The 18,533-nt window shown below is 46.4% G+C and overlaps 1 protein-coding gene and 1 pseudogene across 3 annotated transcripts in view; both read left to right on the top strand.

Moving 5' to 3' along the window:
• LOC113611702 (40S ribosomal protein SA-like) overlaps positions 1-8,992 on the top strand; it is a 108,634-nt pseudogene extending 99,642 nt beyond the window's left edge.
• Positions 8,993-16,067: 7,075 nt separating this feature from the next.
• VANGL1 (VANGL planar cell polarity protein 1) overlaps positions 16,068-18,533 on the top strand; it is a 47,603-nt gene continuing 45,137 nt past the window's right edge. The window contains exon 1 of one of the 3 annotated variants that reach the window (XM_027091170.1): positions 16,068-16,197. The gene's annotated coding sequence lies outside the window, so the exon portion shown is untranslated. Of the gene's footprint in view, positions 16,198-16,788; positions 16,856-18,533 lie in introns of those variants that run through there. The other 2 variants (XM_027091171.1, XM_027091172.1) reach the window with 2 other exon arrangements.

The following is an 18,533-nucleotide window of genomic DNA, read 5'->3' on the forward strand; positions in this document are numbered from 1 at the left end:
GCTCAGGCCACCCTGGCCTCCTTGCCCTCCCTCATCCCTCACACTTGCCCAGCCTGCCACCGGCTCCAGACCTTTGTTCACTCTTTGCTCCTCTACCAACTGTCTCCCCAATATCTTTGGCACTCACACCCTCACTTCCTTCAGGCCCTGCTCAAATATCACTTCAAGGAAGAGGCATTTGAACACCCCATATAAAACTGGAATGATGCCCCTTCCCCATACTCCCTACCCCCTTGCTCTGTTGTTCCCTGGAGCACTTACTATCTGACATACTTTATATTTACCTGTTTATTTACTTTTTTATCACCTTGTTCTACAATACGAACTTCATGATGGTGGGGAATTCGCCCTGTTCACTGTTGAATGCCCAGCATGTAGAGGGGTGCCTGGCCTTTAGTAGGTGCTCAATAAATATTTGGTGAATGAATGGGTGAATGGGTGATTCTTGTGGGATATGCTGTGTGAGGCATTTTATGTTCACCATCTCACTTCATCCTCACATACCTGTAAGTGGGTATCATTGTCCTCATTTTACAGACGAGGGAATGAATGCTCAGAAGGCTTAAAGACTAAAAACAAAAGGTTCGCAGCGCTCATCGCTGGTCATTGGTAAGGTGAGGATTTAAACTCAGTTCTAATGGATTCAAAGCCCATGCTGTTCACATAAAACCAAACCAAAGGAATCAAACATATCACCCTTCTTAGATTTGCATTTTAAAAGACATGGTATGGAGGACATGGTAAAGTATTGAATCCCTAATCGTGGGATTTCATCCACTCTAGCATTAGACCTTCCGCGACCCCTCAAGCCATTCACCTAAGTGTGCCTACCCTGTCTGCGCCTCTGTCTGCAGCAGGGGCAACCTCACTGGGTCCCTTTTCATGCAGCGGGCTTGGAAGAGCATCCCCAGCAAGAGCTGTCATCGTTACCCTGCTGCACTAACTCTGTCTCATTTGTAGCTAGGCACTTACATCACCAAAACATTAGCACTGATGGATGAGATGCATCTCTCCAGGGCTGCTCTAGAATTGTGATAAAATGAGCAAGCCCATTTTTGCCTGTCTCTGCTCCCCTCTGAGTGCCCTCTGAGCCATCCCTCACCTTTGCTGGGGCGCCCTCCTCCTGCCAGTCACACCCAGAGCCTTACTTTCATTTCACATACACAATGCACACTGTTGCCCTCATCACTCTCTTGGATGGACACACACACACATATACACACAGAGTTGTTTCTCCCTATCTTCAGCTTTGGAAGGCAGACTTGAGGGCATTTTGTGAGAGTCAGACTGGGCATTACAGGTTCAGGCAACACCTTGAAGAAGTCAATAATGTCAGGAAAGGGAGGAGCGTGTTTGAAAAACAGCAAGTAGGCTAGTGTGTCTGCATCGTGGAGGGGCATGGAGTAGGCTGGGAGTGGCGGAGAGCACAGCTGTGAAGGTCAGGGGGGCAGGCGGTGGAGGGGGGGTGTGAGGCATCGTCCTGGATCCTGAGTGTAAAGCAGAGTTGTGGTGGATGCATCAGCACTGTCCTCCACAATCCTCTTCCCCTACACTGGGTGGGTCAATTCTTAGCCAGTGATGTTTCAGAAAGCCACCCAGCCAGGCTTTTTGGTTTGGGTTGATAGCTCGATTCTTGCCTCCGACCGAAGCGTGAATATTTGGACCCTCACCCCTTGGGCAGCGACTATTCCTCATGCTCTCTCACCTCCCAGGGTGCCCAAGCTTTCTGCTGTCTCATCCTGCCCCTCCATCCCAATGAAGACCTCACAGATTTCTGGTAGCTGAGGAGTCCCAGCATCATCACCTACTAGTCGAGGAGGATAACCTCTCCAAGATCTCAGTTTCCTTTGTGTGAAATGGGAGACTCACCTCTTCTGGCCATTAAGAAAAAGAGTAAATTCAGGGACTTCCTTGGTGGTGCAGTGGTTAAGAATCCGCCTGCCAGTGCAGGGGACACAGGTTCAATCCCTGGTCCAGGAAGATCCCACATGCCATGGAGCAACTAAGCCCGTGCGCCACAACTACTGAGCCTGCGCTCTAGAGCCCGTGAGCCACAACTACTGAAGCCCACGTGCCTAGAGCCTAGCCTCTGCAACAAGAGAAGCCACCGCACTGAGAAGCCCACGCACCACAATGAAGAGTAGCCCTCGCTCGCTGCAACTAGAGAAATCCCACGTGCAGCAAGGAAGACCCAACACAGCCAAAAAAAAAATAATATAATAATTTAAAAAGATTAAACAAAACTTTTTTTAAAAAGAGTGAATTCGATGCTAAGAGAATGAGGCTTTCTCTCAGGATGAAGAGAGCTGGAAAGAATGTTATTCCCGTCCTAACAATGAGTAAAAGCTAGATAAACTATAAAATTATAACTTTTATAGAGCCCATGAGTGATCTGAGTTCACAAGGCAACTAAGTTAACCAGATTCCAAGGAGGAACAAGACCCTCAAAGGCAAGGTGGGACACACACAGTGTCTCTCTTTTGGCAGAGCCTGGGAGAAAGATAAGGCTGCCAAACAAACAAGTAAAAAGTAAACTAAAAGCTTAACAAGGGCTTCCCTGGTGGCGCAGTGGTTGGGAGTCCGCCTGCCGATGCAGGGGACGCGGGTTCGTGCCCCGGTCCGGGAAGATCCCACATGCCGCGGAGCGGCTAAGCCCGTGAGCCATGGCCGCTGAGCCTGCGCGTCCGGAGACTGTGCTCCGCAGCGGGAGAGGCCACAACAGTGAGAGGCCCGCGTACTGCAAAAAAATAACTATATATATATATATAAATAAATATATATATATATACATATATATATATACAAAGAACTAGTAAAAGTCAACAATAAGAAAACAAAAACCCGGTTAGAAAATTGGCCAAAGACCTTAAAAGACATTTCAGCACTGCCATACAGATGGCAAATAGTGTATAAGAAGATCCTCTACCTCATATATCATCAAGGAAATGCAAATTGAAACGAGATACCACCATGCACCTATAAGAATGGCCAAAATCCAGAACACTGACAACACCAAATGCTGGTGAGGTTGTGGAGCAACAGGAACTCTCCTACATTGCTCATGGGAATGGAAAATGGTACAGCCACTTTGGAAGACAGTTTGGTGGTTCCTTACAAAACTAAACATACTCTTACCATATGATCCAGTAATTGTGCTCCTAGATATTTACCCAAAGGAGTTAAAAACTTATATCCACACGAAAACCTGAACACAGATGTTTATAGCAGCGTTATTCATAATTGCCAAAACTTGGAAGCAACCAAGATGTTCTCCAGTAGGTGAATGGATAAATAAACTGTGGTACATCCAAACAATGGAAAATTATTCCACACTAATAAGAAATGAGCTATCAAGCATGAAAAGACCTGTAGGAACCTTAAATGCATATTACTAAGTGAAATAGGCCAATCTGAAAAGGTTATATCTGTATGACTCCAACTATAGAACATTCTGGAAAAGGCAAAAATATAGACAGAAAAATGATCAGTGGATGTCAAGGTTGGGGAGGGGGAAGGATGAATACGCAGTGCACCAAGCATTGTTAAGGCAGTGAAAATACTCTATGATATTATAACGATAGATACATGTCATTATACACTTGTCCAAACCCATGAAATTTACACCGAGTGAACCCTAAGGTAAACTATGGACTTTGGGTAATTATGATGTGTCATTGTAGATTCATCAACTGTAACAAATGGACCACTCTGGTGGGGGATGTTGATAACAGGGAAAGCTGTGCATGTATGGTGTACATACATGGAGTACATGGGACATCTCTGTACCTTCCTCTTTATTCTCCTGTGAACCTAAAACTGCTCTAAAAAAAGCCTTTTAAAAAAGTAACGAATGAATTAATAATGTATAAAATGAAATCACGAATAAATAATTAATACAAATGAGAGCAAGAAAAGGAAAATAATGGAAAAGAACAAATCAAACAAACAGAAAACCCTGAGCAACATAGTAGATATAAAGCCAACCAAGTCAATAATTAAATTACATGTAAATCATCCAGGGGTTCTACTTTTAACTAAGATGGAGTAACAGTGACCAGATTTACCCTCCTGCCTAATACTTTTAAACTGGACAATATTCACAAAACAGTGGTTTTGAGACATTTCACATTAGGCAACAGAGGACAGTGATCCCTGATAGATGGGGAACAAACAAAGTGAGACCTATGATTGCCCAGGCTTACTCTCTTGGGAGAAATCCTACTGTGGTTAGGAAAGGCAAACCTGGAAAAGCCCAGAAGACTGCATGAGATAAGGAGACACTTCTCTGAATGTCCAGAGAAACTAAGGTAGCTAGAGTTTCCAGTAGAGAGTACCAGAGAGGAGAGAGCTGCACAGAGAGAGAACCTCAGAGATTCTCAGAGAGTCCCTTTAATGACTTCTACAGAATACTGATGAGTGTATTAATGTGAGGAGTGTATTGAGACTGAGGAAAGAACCACTCAAAAGGATTAGAGGGACAAGTACCTGGTGCTCACACTAACTAGGAATAGTGCCTGTTCCCACCTCATAATCCATGGGGTGTTGGGTAGAGTACTCAGAAATGTCTTCCTCAGTATTGGGAAGCAATTAGCCCTAGAGTAAACATGACTCTGGTCCCACATAACAGGTCTTAAAAGGAGGACCTAAAAGGATCAAACGACTTCCAAATAACTTAGCTGCATCCCAGAGCAAAGCTCAGGAATATTTATAGGAATACAAAACTATCTAACCATCACCAAAAAATTCACAATGTCTAGTATCCAATAAAAAATTATTAGACATCCAAAGAAGCATAAAAATATGACCATAGTGACGGGGAAGAAATCAATCAGCCATTTGAAAATGACAAAGAATTGATGCAGATGTTAAATTTAGCTGACAAGGACATTAAAATAGTTATTTCATTTCAAATTTAAGTAGAAACATGGACAATATAAAAGAGACACAAATCAAACTTTTAGGATGAAAAGTACAAAATGAAGAAGTACACTGGATGGGATTAACAACGGATTACACATTGCATAAGAAGAGGTTAACAAACTTGGATAGTTTCTTTTGCTATATTTTCAAATTCACTGATCTTTGTTCCTACTATGTCTAATCTTTTGCTAATCTTACCTGGTATATTTTTTATTTCAGACATTATAGTTTTCATCTCTAGAAGCTCAACTCGGACTTCATCTTCCATTTCTCTGGTTATCATGTTTAATTTTCCCCCAGCTTTGTTTAAAATTAATTTTTATTGGAGTATTAGTTGATTTACAAAACTGTGTTAGTTTCTGCTGTAGAGCAAAGTGAATCAGTTATACAAACATTCACTCGCTTTTAGATTCTATTCCCATATAGGCCATTATAGAGTATTGAGAAGACGTCCCTGGGCTATACAGTAGGTCCTTATTAGTTATCTATTTTATATATAGTAATGTGTATATGTCAATCCTAATCTCCCACTTTATCCCTCCCCCCCTTCCCCCCTTGGTAACAGTACGTTTTTTTCTTCATCTGTGACTCCATTTCTGTTTTATAAATAGGTTCATTTGTACCATTTTTTTTAAATTCCACATATAAACAATGTCATATGGTATTTGTCTTTGTCTGACTTCACTCAGTATGATAATCTCTAGGTCCATCCATGTCGCTAAAAATGGCATTATTTCATTCTTTTTTATGGCTGAGTAATATTCCATGTATACGTATACCACATCTTCTTTATCCATTCTTCCATCGATGGACATTTAGGTTGCTTCCATGTCCTGGCTATTGTAAATAGTGCTGCAATGAACACTGGGGTACATATATCTTTTCAAAATATGGTTTTCTCTGGATATATGCACAGGAGTGGGATTGCTGCATCATATGGTAGCTCTATTTTTGTTTTTTTTTAAGGAACCTCCATACTGTCCTCCACAGTGGCTGTACCACGCCTAGCTTTCTGAATTACCATTTTAAAGGGGTTTTTGTTTGTTTGTTTTACTCATTCTATCATCTGTGTCAATTCTGGTGTTTCAATTGATAGATTTTTCCTCCTCCTTTTAAGCCACATTCTTCTACTTCCTTATATGTTTGGTAATTTTTATAGGATTCCTGTTACTGTACTTTGCTGAATGCTGCATATTTGTGTATTTCATAAATGTTCTTGACCTTTGTTTGGAACATAAAGTACTTGGAAACAGTTTGATGCTTTCAGGTTTTGCTTTGAAGCTTCATTTGGCCCAACAAGAGCAGCATTTAATCTAGAGTGTTTTGGCCCCACTACTGAGGCAAGACCAGTCTGATTACACTACCCAGTGCTTCATGGATTGGGAGGTTTGCCAGCCTGGCTGGTCATAACAGATACTATTTACTGTGTGACTCTAGGTATTGCCCCCTTTTATCCTTTCAGGGTGTTCTTTCCTCACACACATACACTGAACAGCACTCAACTGAGTACTTGAGGGGAGCCTCTGTGTTTTTCTAGAGTTCTCCTTACCTGCAGCTTTCTCATCTCTGTTACTTTGCCTCCTTAAACCCTATTAGCTCTACCTGTTCAGTGCAGGGGGCCCACTAGGCTCTGCTTGGTTCCCCCTCCTTATACCACAGCCTAAAAACTCTTTAGGCAGAAAGTTAGGGCCACCATGGGGATGACCTAGTTGGTGTCCTGCATCTCAGAGATCACTGTCTTCTGTTACCTGATCCAATTTCTTGAATGCTGTTGTTTCATATATTTTGTCTGAATTTATAGTTATTTCACATGGGAGGATAAATCCAGAGCTTTTCCTCTATCTTGGCCCTGGCGTTTTAAAAAGCATTTAAAACAAAGTATATATTTGAAATTGGATTATTGCACTTAAAATGTAAAAATAAACATAAGTTCAGAATGGAAAGTTTTTGTAGTTAAAAGAAGAAATTTTATTATATCCTGGAATTTATGATTTGTCTTTCAGATTTTCACCTAGTTAAGAAACACACACACAAATAACATTGCCAAGACGTTGTTTTGTTTAAGGGGAAAGGTAGGGCCTTTCTGAACTACCCAGACAGGGGTCCATATGGTGCTGTTCTGCGTTCCCATAACAACTTAAAGGGAAACTTTCACAATATCTGAAGCCCTTGATGTCCTGCAAATAAAGGAGGAGGATGTCCTCAAATTCCTTGCAGCAGGAACCCACTTAGGCGTCACCAACCTCGACTTCCAAATGGAACAGCACACCTACAAAAGGAATCTACATGGCATCTATATCATAAATCTGGAGAGAACTTGGGAGAAGGTCCTGTTGGCAGCTTGCACGATTGTTGCCATTGAAAACCCGGCTGATGTCAGTGTCATATCCTCTGGCCAGCGAGTTGTGCCGAAGCTTGCTACTGCCATCGGAGCCACTCCTATAGTGGGTGCTCCATTCCTGGAACCTTCACTAACCAGATCCAGGCAGCCTTTGGGGAGCCAAGACTTCCGGTGGTTACTGATCCCAGGGCCGACACCAGCCTCTCACAGAGGAGGCTTACGTTAACCTGTCTACCATCGCTCCCTGTAACACAGACTCTCCTCTGTGCTATGTGGACATTGCCATCCCGTGTAGCAAATAAGAGAGCCCACTCAGTGGGTCTGATGTGCTGGGTGCTGGCCTGGGAAGTTCTGCACATGCGTGGCACCACCTCCCGTGAACACCCGTCAGAGATCATGCCTGATCTCTGCTTCTACAGGGATCCTGAAGAGATGGAAAAGGAAGAGCAGGCCTCAGCTGAAGAGGCTGTGACCAAGAAGGGATTTCAGAGTGAATGGACTGCTCCAACTCCCATGTTCACTGCTCCTCGACCTGAGGTCTCAGACTGGTCTGAAGGAATAGGTTGATGGAAAATAAACAGTTGCTAATAAATAAATAAATGGAAAAGTAGAAGGAAAGAAAAGTGGTAGAGGATGGGGTAAGCAGGGATCATTAAAAAGAGAAGGGAAGAGGGAATAAAGTAACAGCAAGAAGAAATCTGTCTTAATTATCTACAACCAGTGCAATGGGAAAGTCTGGCTGGAAACCAGAAAGCCTGGGTTTAGCTTCTGTGACCTTGGAAATGGCACTTAAACTATTTGAGTTTTTGTAAAAAAAAAAATCTACACTACAGTGTTACCAGGAAAATACTATTATATAATAGATTAAAAATGACTATTACAATGCCTGTCACATAATAAAAAACAGAATAAATATTAATTCCTTCTCTCTGCCTAATCATTTATATGGTTCACAAATGAGCAGCTTCAATAGAAACCCTGTTTTAAAATGTAGGTCTTATTATTATTCAGGTATGATAAGGCCAACAGATCAGGAGACAATTGCCTTTGAGAGGACAATTCCAAGAGGAGGGGGTACACTACACCAGGCAGGGCCACACAGAGAAGCACCAGGGTCAGTGAGGAGGCAGGGAGAGTGGAAGGAAAACATGGGCCAGAGCCTTTATTTTCCTGTGAGAGGGAACAAGTAAGGCAGGGTAAGCAAGCTTAAGCATTTCTGGTTTAAATAATTTCAGCAGGTTCTGGGGTGTAGGGCCTGTCTCTGCTTGTCCCATACCTGACCCTGGGGTGATTAGGGCAGATGGATAGTGGTCCAGAGTGTGAGAGTTGGATAGAGGAGAAGGATGGGGTATGGGCTCTGGATTGGTTGGTTTGCCTATGAAGAGCATCGCTTGTGAGTCTTTACCATGTCTAGGAATTAGCTAGCCCTGAGGGGGGCATTCTCTCCTGGGGCAGCAAGGCCCCCAGATGTCAAAGCATTAGAAACGCAGAAAATAAAAAGGTATAATTAACTCAAACCCTGATCACTAAGATGGATTAATGGTGCTGTCCTTCTATGCCCAGAACTTGGCCTTCCCCTTCTGCAGCAACCATGGACACTATTGGTGAATTGCGGTGAGTAGATCTGGCTGTGGGCCAGAAGCCGAGGCCTTCCTTCCACACCTGTGTCTGCTCCACAGCCCGGAGTCTGAGCCCAGGCCAGGAGTGCCAGAGGCTGGTTCACCCTTAGGAAATAATGCCACCTGGTGTTAGTCCAAGTAATTAGCTTAACGCAGTATGCAGGGTGTTATCCAAGTGTTTCTTATAAATAGGTAATGAATTACTGATGATGACTCCCCAGATTAAAAACAACATTAAAGAAGAAACTTCCAGTCCCCAGAAGGTATTATTAGCCCGTCCATCCCTGCCCATGACTGGCCCTGAGTGTGATCCTTTGCACAGCCCAGGCAAGTGGAATCACCTTGGGAACACCTAGAAGCCCCAGAGCCATGTGTTCTGACTGGTGTCTCCATCAGGTTCTCTGCCCCAGCTTCTCTCCTTTTCACTGATAACAAGTGAAAAGGAAGGGTTGACTGAAGCCTTGGCAGCATCCTGCTTCTGAGATCTGAGCTCTACCTGACATCGCGCTGCCTCCCAGCTCCCCTGGTAATGAGAGCCGCTGGGCCTGGGAGTCAGCTGCCCACCCAGGCCTGTGGACCAGCGCAGATGCCAGGGCCTGGCCCCACTGGGGCGTTAGTGCACTTGGTCCATGGGTCATGGCTGCGTGTTTAGGTTCCGCTTTACACAGAGCACATTTGCTTTCTTGCCCATAGACTACACTCCCGAGCCCAGGAAAGCTGTGGTATAGAAAGTCTCATCATTTCCTCTGCTTTTTCATGTTTCTATTTGGGCATCCCACTCTCACCTCAAACTCAACTCATTAAAGATAACAATTCTTAGACATGGAAGAGGCTGTAGAAAGGACAATGTCTGGGGTCCCTTAGAGGCCTTGAGTCTGTGAGTCCATTCAAAGAGTTTGCAAAAATAAAGGGGAATGTGCATTTTCTGTGATTTCCATCCCCGCGGCATCAGATGTTCAAAGGGCCCCTGAGAAGCCATCAGATATACCTCCTCTCTCTGGACTCCATCTCCTGGCCTCCCAGGCTCTGTTAGAGCCTCTTGCTTCCTACTTCATGGAGAATACTGAGATGCCCTTGACTCTCCATGCTCACATTAGGCTCACCTCTGTCTGTACATTTACAAGGCTAGTCCTTCCACCCATCCCCCAAGTTACCCCTCCCATCCTAAATTTTGAAATTTAAGATTTCTTCTCCCTGGTCTATAAACAGGCTTCAGGATTTCCTATTTCGAAACAAAACAACTATGACACCTGTCACCTCTGCATGTCCCTGTCATATCTCTCTGCCTCACACGTTCTGCAGTTTTCTACCCACCTCTTGCTCTTTTCTCTACTTCATTGTCAACCACATGTAATCTCTGAAAACTGTATTCATTGTCAGTAGCCCGTCTCCTCCTGAGTTCTAAATGTACACTGCCAAGAAGCCATACAGCTGATGGATTAAAGGCGGGGAGTCTGTGGTCAGCAAAACTTGGGTCAAAGCCTGGCGCCACCTGTCAGCGGCTGCATGATCTCCTGCCGTTTATTTAACCTTGCTATGCCTCAGTTTCCTTCTCTGTAAAATGGATATAGATGATATAATACCTAAAACATGGGTTGTTGTGAAGGATGAGTAAGACCTATAAAATACTCAGAACAGTGCTGGCATATAATAAATGCTCAATAAATGTGACCTCTTATTGTTTGCACCTGCACCTCCCAAAGATACTTACACTCAACATACCTAAAACTGAACTTCCCTTTTCTCCTTGAACTTCTTCTTCCTCTCTGTTCCCTGTTTGTGATTGATACTTGCCTCCAAAGGCTGCAGTAACTCAGGCCCATTCATCACTTCAGGCTCCCTATGTCTCTCCTATTTGGTCCCTCTGCCTTCACTCTTTCCTCAAGAAGCCACTCTCCAAACCGCAAAGTCAGCTCATCTTATTCCTCTCCGTAAAAATCTTCAACGGCTCTCTATTGCCTACCAGATAAAACACATACTTTTTTTTTTTTTCCCCCGTACGCGGGCCTCTCACTGTTGTGGTCTCTCCCGTTGCGGAGCACAGGCTCCGGATGCGCAGGCCCAGCGGCCATGGCTCACGGGCCCAGCCGCTCCGCGGCATGTGGGATCTTCCCGGACCGGGGCACGAACCCGTATCCCCTGCATCGGCAGGCGGACTCTCAACCACTGTGCCACCAGGGAAGCCCAAAACCCACACTTTTAAGCTCACCACATAGAGCCCTGCGAGCTCCGGACTCTACCCCCTTTTTCCAGGTCGTGCTGCCCCCTCCCACCCATCCCAGACCTGTTTCCTCCCGTATGCTCTCCCCAGGCCAAACTGCTGGCAGGCCCCCGAGGAGCCGTGCTGCTTCAGAGCTTCCTTCCTGTCCTTCCGGACACCAGCGGCATTTTGGTGCCTCATACTTCCAGACCTGCAGCTCTGCACAGCCTCCTGTGCCACCCCGCCCCCACTCTCCTCCAGCGCATCAGCGCGGCACACCGTCTGACATGGCTTCCTGGGCGTACTCTGCCACGCTTCTGTGCCTATACCCAGAATGCTTCCTCCCGTTTCCTCTGTCAAATACTCATCCTTCAAGTTTTGCTCCCAGGGTCATGGTCGGGTGAAGCCACGCCGCTTCTTCAGGCTAAGCTGGCCCCTTTCTCTGTGCTGCTCTGGTCCCAGCGCTCTCCTCTTCCACTGTGAGGCTCTGTTGAAGCTGCAGTAAGACATCCTCCAGGACAGCGAGGGGCACACCCCACCCCCACCCCTGTCTCCCATCCCGCTTTGTTCTCTCCTGAGCACTTGTTAAACCATCTGACATGCTGCTCATTTGCCCATCTCCCCTCACTAGAATATAAACTCCTTGAGGGCAGAAGCTTTTGTCTATTTTGATGTATCCCCAGAGCCTAGAATAGTGACTGGCACTAATAAGTGCTCAACAGGGACTTCCCTGGTGGTGCAGCGGTTAAGAATCCGCCTGCCAATGGAGGAGACACGGGTTCGATCCCTGGTCCGGGAAGATCCCACATGCCGTGGAGCAACTAAGCCCATGCACCACAACTACTGAGTCCACGTGCCACAGCTACTGAAGCCCGAGCGCGTAGAGCCCGTGCTCCGCAACAGGAGAAGCCACCACAATGAGAAGCCCACGCACCAAAACAGAGTAGCTCCCTCTTGCTGCAACTAGAGAAAAGCCCACATGCAGCAACAAAGGACCAATGTAGCCAAATATTAATTAATTAATTAATTAATTTAAAAAATAAGTGCTCAGTAAATATTTGTTGACTAACTTGTCAAATCACGGATCAATATTACATTATCTACTTTTGTTTCTCCGTAGCTCATACATTGCCTGCCTCTAGTAGGTACTAAGTATGTGTTTTTGAATGAATGGCTGGGTGGATGAATACTTTATCACATTGCTAGCCCATTTTACAAAGTTCAAATACTAATATTGGATTCCAAGTTCTCCATCTTCTAATCCTAGCCACTCAACTTGGAATCCTCTGTGTCTCAGCATGAGCCCTTTTCTTGAGCTTAACCACTCTGCTCACTGCCCTTGACTCTATCCCAGACACTGTTCTCTCCACACCCCTGCCCAGACTCCAAACAGGAATACTATTTACCCATTTATTCAACTCATATTGATTAAGCAAGTACTTGAGATAAGCCAGTAACTGTTCCAGCCGCTGTCCTCCACCTGTGCCCGTTCCACTTCTTTCTTTCCTCTTTTCCTTCTTTTCTTTTCTTGTCCTCATGGACAAGTTGACCTTGACCATTCAGACCCGTGTGACTCTCCCTGTGGGCACTAATAACCCATATTTTCGCACCTCATCACTGGCATTATTAACCTATAAGCAGATATTACACATATGTAGATTTTACAGAAAATGGACTTTTAAAGAACCAGCACTTAACATTTCAAACATTTTGGATGGAAATCTAATTTTTTTCCAACATCTTCCCTGTCTTCTTAAATAGGGTACTAGCCACAGAATATCCATGTAACTTTTATAACTCAGGGTCATCAGTATTCTGTGATGTGATAATGTACCAAGAGGAGTAACTGGTAAAAGGAAAGGGCATGAGTTTTGGAGTTAAACAGTCTTTGCAATGATCCCCCTTTGTGGTCCCTGGGATCTCCTGAGGTCACCTCCTGCTCTCTTTTAATGTGTTTCTAACCTACAGTGGGCTTAGGAATCAGACGACAAAGTTTATAGAAATATTTGTAAACTATATGTAAACAGTGTCTTAAGTGAGGGCATGAGAGATTCTCCTATGTATAAAGTCTATTTGTTTTGGATTTTTTAAATTTTTATTTATTTATTTTTGGCCGCATTGGGTCTTCATTGCTGCGCGCAGGCTTTCTCTAGTTGCAGCGAGCTGGGGCTACTCTTCGTTGCAGTGCGTGGGCTTCTCATTGCAGTGGCTTCTCTTGTTGCGGAGCACGGGCACTAGGCGCTCAGGCTTCAGTAGCTATGGCACGTGGGCTCAGTAGTTGTGATTCGCGGGCTCTAGAGCGAAGGCTCAGTAGATGTGGCACACGGGCTTAGTTGCTCTGCGGCATGTGGGATCTTCCCGGGTTCGAACCCCTGTGCCCTGCATTGGCAGGTGGATTCTTAACCACTGCACCACCAGGGAAGTCCCAAAGTCTATCTGTTTTAAAGCATAAATTTATGCAATCTATTCAGTCGATCAGAGGCCTTTCTCACTTAACTCCTGTTTTTCAGGTGTATTCAGAATTCTTGAGGCTGGATAAGTGACTTCGTAAAAAGTGTGCCAATTTAGCATTTTATATATTCTTTTGTTGTTAACTATCTTTATGTGCACATGTCATAACTTGCCAATTAGATTACTTTCCAATTAGATTATTTCCTGATTAGATTATTAATTTCCCAGGACAAGTGGTATTTTATAGCCATTCATTCATTTGCTAAGTAGTTTTCAAAATGGCTACTATGTGGAAAGACCTGTGATAGAAAAGAGATAAAGATTTAGCATTTATACATTATTGAGGAGACAAAATAACCAATACACGGGAGAAGGTGAACATAAAAATCCAGAGAATTCAAATGAGGAGAAGAGAATGTTTTCTCGTTGGGAGAACTGGAGAAGGCTTTATAGAGACAGCATTTGTGTTGGACCTTGGTAGCAGGAAGAACTTTAGTGGGTAGCATTTCAGGGTGTGGGAAATCTGCAAGAATGGGCAGGAAGGGAAAGAGATATAGGCATGAATTTATGGAATTACAGTCACGCTGTTGTCTTGAGAGCACCCAGTACATAGTACCCCCTTTCCCCAACTGACTTTGGCACAAATGATAAGACCAAGGAGTGGCAGACGGAGCCCCCAATATTACCCTTTTTACCGATTAAGGTTAAGCCAGAGTCTAGGCAAGAGTTCGGTAAGCCTGCTAACCGAACCCTAGGTTAAGGCTGACCCACTTTGTGACAGGTAACGAGAGCCGGGTTATGCCATCATTCAGTCCCTGAGAAGTTTTCCAACTCATCTTTTAAACTCGAATACTTGAGATTGTCGGATAAAAACAAACAGTAGATGGCATTTAAAGTAGATGGAATTATCTTAAAAAAGTGTTTATTTTGCACTACCTCTCTTTCCCACAAAAGCACCACATGGTAAGGTAGACATAATACACTAAAGTGTACTAAGATCACTTTTCATGAAAATCCATTGAGGATCTGTAGATCTCATGGGAGCTATTCAGTAATATCATAACTACAATTGGAAAACCCTGGCCTGTTATAACTTTGAAGGGTCTACACTTTAAAGATGAAAGAGACATGTTTTTATAAAACTCTACATTTCTGCACCTGAGCACTGATTCAGGTGGACAGACAATGGGCTTTAACCTTAGGAAGCTGGCTGCCCTCAGGAGACAGGTAAGAGGCTGGCGAGGGGGAGGGTCAGACGCCTTACACGGCCAAGAGTGAGCAGTAAGCCTGGTGGCGGGATGGGGCTGCATGAAGATCACCTACATTGAACATATAATGTCCTCAAGAAATATATATGGGAGAGAGAATGGGGACTAGGGAGGATGGGGAAGAGGGGGTGAGGGAAGAGTGAGGGCTTTGGGGGCAAAACTTCCGTAACTAAGGCTAGTTCAGCGTGGGTATGTTTCCCCACCCCACTGCCCACACTACTTCATTATACACCACCTCTACTGGGCAGCGCTGCCATGTAAGCTGCTTTGGGTCCCAGCCAGACTCCAGACTCTCCACATGGACCCCTAACCCTATTCACCCACACAAGACAACTAAGTAAGAAGAGTGTAAATATTCATATGAATAGTTGGCAACTGTTCAGTGTCTACTGGGCACCAGCCACTTTTCATAATCCTCACCGCTGTCCTGCAAAGGCTGGCTTTATCTTCCTCTCTGCTTTTCAGACAGGGAAACAAAGACTTAGAAGCAGACCTGGTTGAATCAGGATTGGAACCTGGGGCTGCCTGCCTTCAGGGGTGTGCTCTTCCAGTAGCTTCTAGGATACTGGGGTTGGGGGGCAGTGACCACGCTGTTAAAGGGAGGAGGAGGGGTAGGGTCAGCTTTGGGGGCCTATAGGGGGTCTGGGTGTGCATGGTTACATGTGGGGTCATTTCCTGAGCTGCATGTGAGTTTAAGTGTGAGTGTGTATGTGGGTTGAGGTATGGGTATATATGGACATTTGTGGGCTGGTTCTTGGAATATGTGTATTTGAGTGTGTGAGTGTGTGTGTGTGTGTGTGTGTGTGTGTGTGTGTAGGGGGTTAGTCCCTGGGCTGCTGGGCAAATGTGTTTTGGGGCTCCATTGGGGGCAGACAGGCTTGAATTTTGTGCATGATTGTGAGTCTGTGTGTGCATAAGTGTGTAAGTTTGAGCGTGCAAGTATGTTGGGGTGCTGGGGGGGGTTAATCCCTAACCATGTGTTTGTGATGTGTGGATGAGTGTGTGTGTGTGTGGTCAGCCCCTAAGGTCTGTGTGGGTACGAGTGTGCCTGAATGGGTGTGTGAGTCGGTGTGTGTGTTTGAGTGTGTGTGCGTGTGTGTCCGGGGCGCGTTGAGCCTGGGGGATGGGGGGAGACGCCGGCGGGCCCCGCCCTGCGCTGCAGGTGGGCCGGGCCCTCGGCTGGGCCGGCCGCGCTCGCTGCTCTTGGCTCGCGGCCGCGCCGGGCTCGCAGGGCTGGGCTGGGGCTGCGGGGCGGCGCCGGGACAGGAAGCGGAAAGCAGCAGTGCAGCGGCGCCGGCGGCGGGGCTCTGCCTCTACAGGAGCCCAGTGCAGGCCGCAGAGTCGGGGCCGCTGCGAGCCGAGACCGCGGGCCGCGGAGCCCGCACGGCCGGCGCGGAGGTGAGTCCCGCCGCAGGCCGGGCGCGGCGGGGCGGCGGGCGCGGGGTGCAGACCTCCCGCGGGGAGACGCCCCCACCCAGACCCGCGACCCCGCGAGCCCCTGAGTCCTCCTCCCGCAGCCCCACCCCGGACTCAGACCCCGGTTCACTGCCCTTCTCCCGCCTCTGGCCGGGAGCCTCCTTCCCTCCCGCGGTCCATAGCCCGAGCCGTGCTTCCCGGGACCCCACTCCTCTCCCATCCCCGCGAGGTGCGCCCCTCCTGCCCCGGGGCCGCACTCCCCGCACACCCCACTTCCTCGGTCCGGGCATTTCCTCCCCACGCCTCGGACGCTCGCTTCTACCGTGGCTGCACTTTGGGGTGCGCGCCCCGGCCGGCAGGGAGTGGCCGAGCGTTCCTGCAGGCACCCGCGCTGAGGCACCGGCCCTGCGGGGCTGGGGCCGGACCGCCCTGCGCACCCCGGGAGCCGGGCGCGCTCCGTGGTTCCCACCCCGCCGTGGGGCTCGACCCGGGAACAGCCCGCGCCCGGGGACCCGCCCGACCCTGGGCCAGAAACCGGCACAGAGCTGGCCTGTGTGCCCACCTCGCTTACAGAAGGGAGCTGGCCCTGGAGGCGGGCGGGGGGCGAGTCCGGTTGCGCATCGGAGAGCGCAACAGGCAGGTAGGAGTTTACTTTCAAAAACGCCGGGGTGGAGCAGCAGGCGTCCGGCTAGTCTCTGCCCGAGGCGTCCCGGTTGGAGGCAATCTCACCGCCTCGGGGCAGCCTTCGCCACGGGCAGGACCTCATTTCCTCCTGCAGGCTTTAAACTGCCCCAAGCAAACGTGTCCGGGGAAGTGTGAAGCTTTATAAAAATTTAAACGCGTCGGTGGCGGAGGCAGGAGTGGGGCGGAGCCGCGGCCTGGCGGCCCGGAGATGAGCTAGTGAGACTTGGAGCCGAGAAACCTGTGGCTCAGTTTTCACAGCTTCAAACCAGGTATAAAGCCCACCCCGCCAAGGTGTTGTGAGCTCATTTAGCCGCTTGTTAAGAGATGTTAGAGCTCTTTATTATGATGATTTTGTGGCTGGCACGTGCATTTTGTTAAACCCCTTTTGGGGGGCTGTGATTGGAAATACATGTATTTTTAGACATCTATTCCAAAAGCTAGCAAGCTGTAAAGAATCTGGCATTTTCACTGATGTGTTTATAAATTTTACAGGGTTGCTGGAAAAATATTATAACTTGTGTCACCAATCAACAATGCTAATTAGCGTTCTCCTTCCAGTGGGTGGGTTGTTTGATTACACAGCTCCTAGGCTCTTTAAGTGAGATGGCAGAAACTGTCTGAATCCAGGGAGATGTAATCAGTCATTTTATGTAACCACTAATTAGAGTTTTTAGAGTTGAATTAAATCAATGTGATATAGTTGGGGTTTGATTTCTGGGAGGAAACTGTTTATTCTCCAGTTCAAGTAAATAACACTCTTCACCTATCCATAAGCATTTAGCATTCCCAGCCTTTGGTGTCTCTCAATATAATTACTGAAACAGCTAGGGTGAAATTTTCACTGTTACAGTGTTGGCAGTGTGACTTGGTTGCAACTTAATTTGTAAGTAAAATGGGAGAATTTTGAGAACGGCATGTTTGTAAGGACTGCTTACCAGGCAATACATTTTCATTGCCTTGTGTACTTGAGCAAAAGGATGAAACTGTAAAGGAAGGTTTCCTGACCAAGAAGCAATGCCAGGTCACCCTGGTCCACTGGAGAATAAACAGATGTTGAGTGAGGAAGGTATTCTCCCCTCCAGCCCCCAACACACACAAACACACACCCTGTTTGTTATCCCAGACCTCAGCAGCATTTGGGTTGAGTGGGCACTTATCACATTGTATTTTAATAGGCAGGTTCTACCTTTAAGCTGTGAGCTCCTTGGAGTTAGAACTATTTCAGATTCATTTCTTTTCTTTTGGACTCCCCACAATGCTTGGGACACTGAACCTGTGAGTAGGAGTTGAAATTGCAGAATTCTTTGTGGGTTCTGTGTGGTTTGGGACAATTTGTGATGGTTGCCTCCCCTCCTCCCTGTAAATAAACGAGTTTGGTAATTGCTACATTGTTATATAGTTTCCATAGTCAAGAGCACAGGTTCTGGAATTAGACTCTCAGAGTTCAAGGCCCAGCTCCAGCACTTACCAGGTTTGCCACCTTGGTTTTCTTAACTGTAACATGAAATTCATATTTTTTCTCCCATATAAGGCGTGTTCTGAGGATTAAGTGAGATATTATATGCAAATGACTTAAAACAGTTCCTAATACATATGAAGCACTCGATTAACTGTGAGCCATTAGATTATTATGG

Source organism: Aethalodelphis obliquidens, unplaced genomic scaffold, assembly GCF_003676395.1.
Source record: "Aethalodelphis obliquidens isolate GAN/ISIS:26980383/991018 unplaced genomic scaffold, ASM367639v1 scaffold70, whole genome shotgun sequence".
In the NCBI taxonomy this organism is placed as follows: domain Eukaryota; kingdom Metazoa; phylum Chordata; class Mammalia; order Artiodactyla; family Delphinidae; genus Aethalodelphis; species Aethalodelphis obliquidens.